The sequence below is a fragment of the Elephantulus edwardii genome, unplaced genomic scaffold (genome assembly GCF_000299155.1).
Source record: "Elephantulus edwardii isolate Elephantulus edwardi_28Jun2011 unplaced genomic scaffold, EleEdw1.0 scaffold00288, whole genome shotgun sequence".
Taxonomy (NCBI): Eukaryota; Metazoa; Chordata; class Mammalia; order Macroscelidea; family Macroscelididae; genus Elephantulus; species Elephantulus edwardii.
The window spans coordinates 1305823-1316607 of record NW_006400038.1 but is presented as its reverse complement, the minus strand read 5'-3'; the positions used below and the strand labels follow the sequence as shown (position 1 = coordinate 1316607).

General features: G+C 40.5%; 1 pseudogene; it reads left to right on the top strand.

Annotated features, from left to right (window-relative positions):
- Nucleotides 1-7163: 7163 nt before the first annotated feature.
- Nucleotides 7164-8597, top strand: LOC102872668 (annotated as a pseudogene).
- Nucleotides 8598-10785: the final 2188 nt, after the last annotated feature.

The window sequence follows — 10785 nt, the reverse complement described above, 5'->3', positions numbered from 1 at the left end:
TTTGGCTGTTGTGATGTGGTCATTCCTTTCATAAGATCTGAAGTAGTGTGGTCACCTCCATGATGAGATCTGCCATGAGGAGTGAGTTGGTTGAAAGGGAGTTTCCTTCAGTGTGCCCACAATCACAGGCAGAGCTGGAGGCCAGACTCAAGTCCAACCAACCCTAGAACTGTAGCTCCTGGGGAGAGCACACAAGTCCAACCAACATGCTTATTTCCTAAGAGATTAAAAATAGTTAAGAGGAACAAAGAAAGTATTCAGAACAACTGAAACCATTTCTCAACTCAAGCCAACTCTCCTTTGAAAAATGAGTTTTTAATTTCTTTGCTATTTAGTGCTTTCACAGGTCAGAGTTGTTACAACCAAACAAAATAGGTTGTACTCAAACATGGCACAAATATTGACATATCAAAATCATTCAAAATTTTCCCTTATTTATTTAATACAAAACTCAATGATCTTCATATTGAAAGTTGATGACAAGTTAAGGTGAAGTGTGTGTTTGCTTTACTTGAAAAATCATGTTTCATTTCCCTTTATCATGAAGTGGGTATTAGCTCTTGCATTATGAATGAATGAAAGAAAGTTAAGTTTGTAAAGACTATGGAAATGAAATTATTTCCCTATATTATATAATTACCTACATTTTCAATATAAATAAGACAGGGACTAGCCCCTTATGCCCCCAGCCTTACTGTTTACTTCTCAAGACACGCATTGCTACTGAGTTGAAACTGATCCATAACTGACCTTCTACTAAGTTTCTAAGGCTGTAAATCACTTGGGAGATGATCATCCATCTTTCCCCTTGGTGGATCTGGATGACTGGAGGCACAGTCTTTGGGTAAGCAGCACAACTCCCTGTGGACACTCGAAAAGTTATTATCAAAGGTTTTGTGAGTGACCCTGAGCTATGCTCTCAGAAATAGCATATCCCTTGCCTGGTGCACGTGTTTGATAGAGTGGTCCTCCTTTGTAAGCACTCTAAACCTGGAGAAGTGGTTTTCAGCATTACTTGCTGTGACACTTAGTCTAGGCTTGCCTGAGCAACTGAAGAACTATCTCTGTCACCTTCCAACCTCAACTAAATACTCCTGATTCCTCACCCTTATCCTTTGCTTCCCACCCACATCTTTCCTGTTGTCCAGATGATCCCACACTAAACCCCTTCTGACTCCTTTGTCTCCTACCATGGAGACTTGCTCATAATCCTAGATCTGATTCCTGGGTGCCATTATTTCCAACTCCTCCATCTTCCTTTCTTTCTCTTGTTCTAAATTGCAACAAGAGACAGAAAACACTCTGGGATTCTGGGAAGCAACCATGAAATAGGAGACCAGAGGCACTGAAAATAGCATTATAGGCAGCCAGTATAAAGACTTGCCAGTGAAAAATCTCAATAATGGCTTTGACATTTTCTCTGCACAATTTTATTTCCTTAACATCTGTGTGCACAAGCAGTCTTCTTCACTGAGTAGGAGACATCAAAACACATATTGTCAGTCAGAGGACATACAAGCCAAAGCATAGGATAAATTTAAGTTAGAATTATATAGCCTTGAAGGAACTCTGATGGCACAGTAGTTAAATCTCTTTGAAAGTCAGCAGTTGAACCCCCCCCAGCTGCTTCCAGAAGAAAGATGTGTCAGTTTCATTCATTACAGATTATTTTATTATTATTGTATTACAAATCCTACAGAGAAGATATATTCTGTGCTATCGGCTTTTACAATTTAGAGTGGATATGGTTTGTTTTGTTTAGCACTACCTTGAGCTGAATGGAAGTACCACTTTGGTACTACTTCAGATGAATGGAAGCAAAGAAATACTGAAGATATGCATAGAAAAGAAACAATGAAGTAGTGAGGTTGAAATTGGTAGGGAAAGAGGTGTCTTGGATGAAACTGATAATAAAACAGCAGGTTTAAGAGATTGAATTGTGTCTCTATACTTATATGTTGGAATCTTAACACCTTATGTGTGGATGGAGCCACGTTCAAGAATAGACCTTTCTTTGTTAGGTTAATGAGGCCATATCTGTAGGAGATGTGTCACCAACTTCATCACTGCTGAGTTAAAAGGAGCAGCACAAACACAAAGACAAAAACAACATTTCTAGCAAGATGGAAGACTAGATAGATGGCAGCTCAGAGCCTCCACAAGTAAGACACAAGAAACCAAATATAAAAGATGTGAATGATAGTCCTGGAACCTTGATTTTCAAAGAAAATGAAAAATAAATAGTTCAAATACCAAGTGAAAGAAGAAACGGAATGAAAGCATGGAATAGGAAAACAGATGGAGTGGTGAATAATGAACAGATCTGGCACAGCACAGCTATTTTGAAATTTTGCAACACCTTTCTGATTGAATCAGGAACACAGCACTGTAATGGTGACCACAACAACTGACTGTCAATAAAAAAGTTTCAATATCCACATTGTTCTGCACACACCCCACAGAACAGAGGAGTGAGATTCCCCTGAGTTCAACCACCAGATACCAGGCAGTTCTTCCAGGTTTGTACATATCTGGCATTGAGTGTGAAGCTCTGAGATGCAAGACTTCTGATGCTAGGCACATGTGCTGTTCATGGCATGCATTCAGTCCCTAAATTGGTGAAGGTTCTGTCTCTGATGAGAATTTTGACCTTCATTGACTTCTGAGTGTGTAGATACTGCCTCTGACTGTGTATTCTGTACCTGGTACACACAACACCCATGTTTGGAGCAGTGCATTCTCTACACATTCTCCTCTTCTTGAGGTATGCATATTATGTCTTTCTTGGCTACTATCTGTGGGTTAGTAGTGATTGTGCCTGGTATGATGCTCCTGCTTAATGTCACATGCACAGTGTCCTCACGTTTGGAAGATCTGTGATCTCTTCCCCTCTGTGATTGAGTAGTGTGCCATCTAAACTGCTGCCACGTACAACCTACCACTTCATCACATAGAGGCTTTGTGGATATGGAACTATGTGCAAGCCAAAAAAAAAAAAAAAGAGGGAAGCAAAGCAAAGGGGTATTGAAATAATTAGTTCAAAGGACTAATTAACTATATTTTTGTTGTTGTTGTTGTGTACCATCAAGTCAGAACTGACCCATAGCTGACCCGAAGCTAGTGGACTCAAACTGCATGTTTTCAGGATTGTAGCAACAGCTTCTTGTCACTAGGCCACCATACCAACCTTGATTTCCTTTACACTGTGACCAGAAGAACTACTCAGATATTAACACTGATCTTGTATAGTCATTGTTGTTGTTGTTTTTAGGTGCCGTCGAGTCGTAGACGACTCATAGTGACCCTATGAACAAAAGGCCTGAGCACTGTTCGTACATAGTTTCCAGAGGCAAGCCATTTCAGAAGTGGATGCTGCTCCTGCTTCCAGGTTTGGATGGTCATTACTCTTGTTAATTTCATCAAGTTGACTATGACTCCTAGCAATCATATGAACAGCACATCTCATGGCTTACTCTATCCTGTACCAGCCTCACAAGCTCTATCATGCTCTAGCCCATTGTGGTAGTCACTATATCAATCCATCTCATTGTAGATGTTTATCTCTTTCTCTGGTCATCTACCTTTCTCAGCAAAATGTCTCTCTCCAAACTGGTTCCCCCTAAATTTATACCCAAGGTAAATGAGACAAATTTTCACTGGTCTTGTCTCTAAGGAGCACTCTATTCGCACTTCATTCACTACAGATTTATTTGTTCTTTTGGTGATTCAGAGTGTGTTCTATACTCTTTGCCAACACCATAATTCAAATACATCTTGGATAGAGTCAAGGAAAATGTGGAACAAAACTAAAAAACAGGGAGGAGACAAGGGGGGGCCCAAAACTCTCCTGGAGAAGACTTCTCAATTTAGGGATCCCTGCCACTGCAGGACCATCCAGGGACCAAAGAAAACAACAAAATTTGGGGCAAGGAGCTACAAGTAGGGGAGAGCATGACTTTCTCAACTGACATGCTAAGGTACTAGAAAGAGAGTTGCCTTCAAACACCCTTGGACAGAAACTGCTTAAATTGGCACCCTTGTTCTCACTCCACTCCTGAGACAACAAAAGATATTAGACTTCAGAGAGAAGACATCATCATATGAGATACTTTCCCAGAACCAGCACTTTTCTGTAGGGGGAGAGAAGGGCCAAAAAGTCCCCTGGAGAAAGGTTCTTCCATCTGGAGATCCCTGCCACTACAGGGCCATCCCAGGGACCAAAAAGGACAATCGTGTGTGAGATATAGCAGGGGAGAAACACTCTTTCTCAGTTGGCATGCTGAGGTGCTAAGATGATAACTGCCTTCAAACTCGCTGGACAGAAATGGCTTAAGTTGATGCCTCTGATCTTGTGTCATTCCAGAACAAGAGGACATTAGACTTCAGGGGAGAAGACAACATCAGATGAGACATACTTTCTCATAAAGCACTTTCAGGTAAGGAGTAGAGAAGGGCTTGAAACTCCCCTGGAGAAAGGTTCCTCCATTTGGGGATCCCTCCAGCCATAAGGCCATTCCACGGACCAAAGTGTACAATAAAGTTTAGGACAGGAAGCTACAAGCAGTGAAGAGATTAACTTTCTCAGCTGGCATGCTGAACTGCTGGAAAATGAGTTGCCTTCAAACTACCTTGGACAGAAATAACTTGATCTTGTGCCACTCCAAAGACAAAGGAAGACTTCATCAAATGAGACACTCTTTCCCAGACTCAGCACTTTCAGGTAAAGCAGAGAAACGGAACTGAAACTCTACTTGAAAAAGGTGCCTCAATTTGGGGAGCCCTGCAACTGTGGGGCCATCAGGGACTAAAGAAGACAATTGAGTTTGGGACAGAAAACTACAAACAGAGAAGAGACTAATTTTCTCGGTTGGCATACAGAGGTGCAAGAGAGAGAGCTGCCTTCAAAGGCCCCAGGACAGACACTGCTTAAGTGGAGTACCTGGTCTTGTACCACTCTGCCAGTCCACAGACAAAGGAGGACAATAGAGTTTTGGGAGAGAAAACTATATTAAGGCAAGATTTTTGCAGGGTTGCATTGCAGACCAGGGAGAACTGAAGGACTTTAGATTCTGAAGGCAAACTTCCAGTAGGACTTCCAGTAGAGTGAGTAGCCCACCCCAAAGGTTGAACATTTTAAGCTGACAACTAATCAATACCATCATAAAAAGAAGAACTATGAACAATTTATGCAGACTCAAGAGAAATGGCTTAAAAATTACCAAGAAAAACTTCACATGTCAGGAAACCAGCAGGCAGCCTCGAACAAAGTAAGACTTCTTAAGGGGGGGGGGGGGGGAACAATAAGAATATATTGTAGACCCAGTGACTACTATCCCAGGGTCAGGAGGAAGAAAATATACACTGACACAGAGGCATTCAAACAGCTATGGAAGGTGGTACAAATTATGGAAGAAACAATGGAAGCCATAAATAAAGGGACTACACAAGAGGACATCCCGCTGGACCAAGATGGCCATCTTTGTTTCTTGTATTTTGCCCAGCAAGTAAACCTGCCAGCGGACAACGTAGGAGCAAGTCCAGACTCCATAGTGCGTGTGAACATTTTCTTTTCTCAGGTTGGTTAGTTACATTCAACAGTTTGTGCACTTGCCTCTCTTCAGAAACATTGTTTCAATCATCACCTCACCTCCATTTGTGTGGCTGTGTTTGATAGAATTAATCACTGGTAATTGTTATCCAGTGGTATGAAATTTAGACATTGCCTCCTTAAATTCTATGAACTTGGAAAAACTATGAAAGTTATACAAGTGTTCAGATCTTTCATTCATAGGGTCACCATGAGTCGTCTATGACTCAACGGCACTTAACAACATAACAACAATGAGAGAGCTCTGTTAACCTAGTAGATAGAAAGTGATGCTACCAAGCCAAAGGTGGGTGATTTTAATCTGTGGCCTTCAAGCCTGGTTTTAATTGTTTTTGGTCAAACATTCTTCTAAGTGGTATAGCACTCGTCTGTCCATTTGCTGTATAAAGGTAACTTGTGATTGCTGTGATGCTAAACACTGTGACACTGATGTGTCAAAGGCTATAGTGTGTCAATAGGCCATGGTGAACAGTGTTTGGTAGAGCTCCCTGATTAAAACAAGCTTGGGAGCAGGAGTGTCATCCACTTCTGAAATAGCTTGCCTCCAGAAACGCTATGAACTTGGAGAAATGATGAAAGTTATACAAGTGTTCAGATCCTCCATTCATATGGCCACTATGAGTCATCCAATACTCAACGGCACTTAACAACAACAACAACACCACTAGAGGCAGAGAAAAAGAAGGACTATATTGCTGAAGAGTAATTTGAATAGCTACAGAAGAAAATGGAAATGATGGAATAAGAAACAGAAGCCATTAAAAAAGCTTATACTACAGTGACAGGGAGCCAGCTGACTCAGCTATTCCACTACTAGGGACATTAGATTACCTCAAGGACATTATATCTAAGACACAAATGATGATTTGTACAACAATTTTCATAGCAGCATTATTCACTACTGCAAGAACATGAAAACAGTCCCAATGTCCAAACACAACTGAATGGATTAAGAAATTGTGGTACGTTTATGCAATGGAATACTATGCAGCACTCAGAGCAAAACAAAACAAAACAAAACACCACTATATAACTTGGGAGGATTGGAGAACACTATGCTGAGTAAACTAACTCAGTCTCACAAGGACAAATTCTGCATAAGACTATTATTGTAAAAATAGAAGTATATTATTGTAAAAATAGAAGAAAATCTCTGTAGATGTTCATTGAAATGAAAAATAACCTAAATTTTTAAAAAAGTAAAAAAATGATTATTCAAAACAAAAATAGAAGTATAACTAGTAAAATATATAGATGGCAACCGAAAAAGGAAAAGGGTAGGAGCAGAGGGATGAGGATGGGTGGAGGCAAAACCATAGTGTTGCACAATTTGGTGGGTGAAAGGAGGGGGGAATAAAATGGGTAGGATTGGGGTGAAAAGACAAGGAATGATGGGCAAGATCCAATGGTGATTAATTTTAAAAAACATTATTCATAGAGCCGGAGACGGCTGGACTTCACGTACGTCAGGCCCCGGGTCCTTCGCTTGCTGGGTGCCCGGGACTTCGAGAGCGTCGTCCCGCAGTTCTTGGGGTGAGCTGCATGCGGCCACGACATGCCTCACAGAAAGAAAAAGCCCTTTATAGAGAAGAAGAATGCTGTGTCTTTTCACTTGGTCCATCGGAGCCAAAGAGATCCATTATCTGCAGATGAGACTGCTCCTCAGAGGATCCTGTTGCCGACACAGAAGGTAAATGATGAAGAAAGGCGAGCAGAACAGAGGGAGTATGGTGTGTTCTTTGATGATGACTATGACTACCTGCAGCACTTAAAAGAACTTTCTGGGCCCTCAGAGCTCATTCCCACCAGCAGCTTCAGTGCACACAGCAGAAGAGAGGAGGCGGAAGAAACATTGATTCCAAGCACTGGAATTAAGTTGCCATCATCCGTGTTCGCGTCAGACTTTGAGGAAGATGTTGGATTGTTAAATAAAGCAGCTCCTGTTTCAGGACCTAGATTGGATTTTGATCCTGACATTGTTGCAGCTCTTGATGATGATTTTGACTTTGATAATTCAAATAATCAGCTTGAAGGTGATTTTATTCTTAAGGCCAATGGGCCTGCAGGTGAAGTGGAAGAAGTAGTTGATACACATAAATGTGAGGCTGAAGATGACAGCGAATGGGAAGATATGGATGAAGAGAAGAACTCTGGTAGCAGCAGTGAGGACTATGACTCAGAAGACCCACTGTCAGATGGAGATGATAGGTTTGTCCCAGGCAGACCTCATGGAGCTGAAGAAACCACTTGTTTTGGGAAGAGGAAACAAAAAGTCACTTCACTGAGTATTCCATGACTTCCTCGGTCATGAGGAGAAATGAGCAGCTGACCCTGTACGATGACAGGTTTGAGAAGTTCTATGAGCAGTATGATGATGATGAGATTGGAGCTCTGGATAATGTTGAACTGGAAGGTTCCATTCAAGTGGACAGCAGTCGGGTTACAGGAGGTTTTGAATGACTACTATAAGGAGAAGGCAGAGAATTGTGTAAAACTGAATACTCTAGAACCCTTTGAAGACCAGGACCTGCTAATGAATGAGAGCAATGAGTCTGAGGAAGAAGAAATTGTCACTGTCGTTCTTGAGGAAGTCAAGGAGAAGTGGGACTGTGAATCTATCTGTAGCACATACTCTGATTTATACAACCATCCACAGCTTATCAAAGATCAACCTAAGCCCAAACAAATATGGATATCTTCTAAAACAGGAATACCTCTCAATGTCTTACCTAAGAAAGGACTCACAGCAAAGCAAGTGGAGCGAATGCAGATGATTAATGTCAGTGATCTGTCTAAGGTGTCAACCCAGCCGCGTTCTAGAAATGAAAGCAAGGATGATAAAAGAGCAAGGAAGCAAGCTATGAAAGAAGAGTGCAAGGAACGGCGAGTGGAGAAGAAAGCCAACAAGCTAGCCTTCAAACTGGAAAAACAAAGACAGGGAAAGGAGCTGCAGAACTTGAAGAGGAATGTCGAGGGTCTAAAGCTGTGACATGGAACACTTAGAATAAGACGCTTTCCATCAGGGGCTCCTCTGGGTGGTCATTAATGTCTTCCAAGAGACAAAACTGTTTGCCATTTTCACTGACAGATCCTGAAAGGGAACTGAGATACCTGAATTATTTTTTTTACCAACATATTTGCTAACCATTTGTAAATACTATCAGAGTTTCATAATTTAATATTATAAACAGATTTGCTCTAAAAGAAAAAAAAACAAAAAAACACACATTATTCATGAAAATGATTGTATGAAACTCAATATGAAGAATGGTATGAAACACATGGTATACAAACTTTGGAAGCAAAGAAAATAATTAAAAAGAAATATATTAATGAGGAGAAACTTAACAGCTACAGGGAAAAAATGCAAAAGATACAAGAATTGAAAATTGAGATAACAATGTACAAGAACTTAAAACATCATTACAAGACCGAGTGAGTACAGCCAGCATTTTACTAGAAATAATAGAAATGCATGAAAATGCAATCAAGAATGTTAAAACCAAAATGGCAGAGAGATAACACAGAGAGACAAAAAAAATTAGAAAACAAGAAATGGAGCAGAGAATCATTGAGCTGGAAGATAAGAACTTCAATGGAAACACAAGGGAAAATCAAAGGAAAAAAAAAGAAGAAGAGGAAGAAAACATTAGAATCATATGGGATGACTTCAAAAGGAATGTTATAAGTATGACTGGAATTTCACAATACTGGAATATTTAGGGAAAACACTGAGAAAATTGTGGAAGAGGTATTAGAAGAAAACTTCCCATGTGTTATGAAGAAAGCAGAATTCCTTTCAGGAAGCTCAGTAAACACAAAATAGACTAGACCACAAAAGAAAATCATTAAGACATACCATGGTCAAATTCTCCAAAATAGAAGATAATGATTTGTTGTTGTGTTGTTACGTGCCATCAAGTCGTCTCTAACTTCTCTACTTCTAGTTGGACAACAACTCTGAACCCTATTCTAACCTGAGCCAATTTAATCATGTCTGACACATCTACTCCATTACCCCCATCACTGAGTCAATCCCTCTCATCCAAGCCACCTGGTTTTACCCTCTTCTGAACAGACCTGTTTATTCTCTTAGTTTATTCTCAATGTTATATTCAATATTCTTCTCCAACACCACAACTCAAAACATCGCTGCTTCTTCTATCATCCTAAGTCATTGTCCAGCTCTCTGATGCAAAGCATGTAATTGTGAAGACTATGGCAAGTTTCAGTTTCCTTGACCTCACAATCAACATTCTTGGTGCCAACAGCTACAAAATTAAAAACATTGGGAAAGTCTGTTGTCAGAGACCTCTCCAAAGTACTGAAGAACAACGATGTCAGCCTGGAGACTAATGTGTGCCTGATTGAGGCCATGGTCTTTGCAATTACTTGCTATGTATCAGAAAGCTGGACAAAAAGAATTGATGCCTTTGAGCTGCGGTGTTGGAGAAGAGTATTGAATATACTATGGACGGCTAGGAGAACAAATAAATTTGTCCTAGAGAGGGTGAAACCATACTGCTCCTTGAAGGCAAGGATTCTGAAGCTTCGTCCTACATAATTTAGACATGTTACAAGGAAGGACCAGTCCTCAGAGAGAGATGTTATGCTTGGGCAGGTGGAGGGGCAGCACAAGAAAGGAAGATCCTCAATGAGATGGATTGATTCAACGGCTGGGGGTAAGTATATTAAAGACAATAAGGCTGGCACAGGATAGAGAAAGGTATAGGGTTGTTGTACAGTCATCATGAATCACATGTGACTCAGTGGCACATGACAACAACAACATGGCCTGGATCAGGTGCACCTTAGTCTCTAAACTGACACATTGTTCCTTAGTACTCTGGAGAGGTCACTGACCACAGATTTTCCCAATGCAATCTGTCTTTTTATTTCCTTCCTGCGATGATCATATGATTTACCATGCCGGGGATGAAAAGGCGAGAAAAAATGGGGTTGGTTTCATATTTTAAAAAGTCATTTACAGCTCTATCCTGAAATACAATGTGGTGAGCGACAGGATAATATCCATACACATACAAGGAAATCCAGTGAATACCACTATAATTCAAATATATGCACCAACAACTAGAGTCAAAGAGGAGGAAATAGAAGATTTCTACCAACTTTTGCAGTCCGGAATTGATCAAACATGCAATCAAGACGCATTGATA